Below are 935 nucleotides of genomic sequence, written 5' to 3' on the forward strand. Positions count from 1 at the left end.
AAAGATGGTGAATCCCTCTATGAAGCTTGGGAAAGATACAAGCAGATGACCAAAAAGTGTCCTTCTGACATGTTTTCAGAATGGACCATATTAGATATATTCTATTATGGTCTCTCTGAATTTTCGAAAATGTCACTGGACCATTCTGCAGGTGGATATATTCACCTAAAGAAAACGCCGGAAGAGGCTCAAGAACTCATTGACATGGTTGCAAACAACCAATTCATGTACACCTCTGAAAGGAATTCCGTGAATAATGGGATACCTCAGAAGAAAGGAGTTCTTGAAATTGATGCTCTGAATGCCATATTGACTCAGAACGAAATTGATGCTCTGAATGCCATATTGGCTCAGAACAAAATGTTGACTCAACAGGTCAACATTATCTCTCAAAATCTGAATGGATTGCAACATGCATCCAACAGCACTAGAGAGGCAGCTTCTGAAGAAGCTTATGATCCTGAGAACCCTACCATGGCAGAGGTTAATTACATGGGTGAACCTTATGGAAACACCTATAACTCATCATGGAGAAATCATCCAAATTTCTCATGGAAAGATCAACAAAAGCCTCAACAAGGCTTTAACAATGGTGGACGCAATAGGCAAAGCAATAGCAAGCCATATCCATCATCTTCTCAGCAACAGACAGAGAATTCTGAACAAAACACTTCTAATTTAGCCAATCTAGTCTCTGATCTGTCAAAGGCCACTTTCAGTTTCATGAAAGAAACAAGATCCTCCATCAGAAATCTGGAGGCACAAGTGGTCCAGCTGAGTAAGAAAGTTATTGAAACTCCTCCCAGTATTCTCCCAAGCAATACAGAAGAGAATCCAAAAGGAGAGTGCAAAGCCATTGACATAGTCAAAATGGCCGAATGCACAAGGAAGGAGGAGGACGAAAATCCTAGTGAGGAAGACCTCCTGGGACGTCC

This window comes from Arachis duranensis, chromosome 2 (genome assembly GCF_000817695.3).
Source record: "Arachis duranensis cultivar V14167 chromosome 2, aradu.V14167.gnm2.J7QH, whole genome shotgun sequence".
NCBI lineage: Eukaryota > Viridiplantae > Streptophyta > Magnoliopsida > Fabales > Fabaceae > Arachis > Arachis duranensis.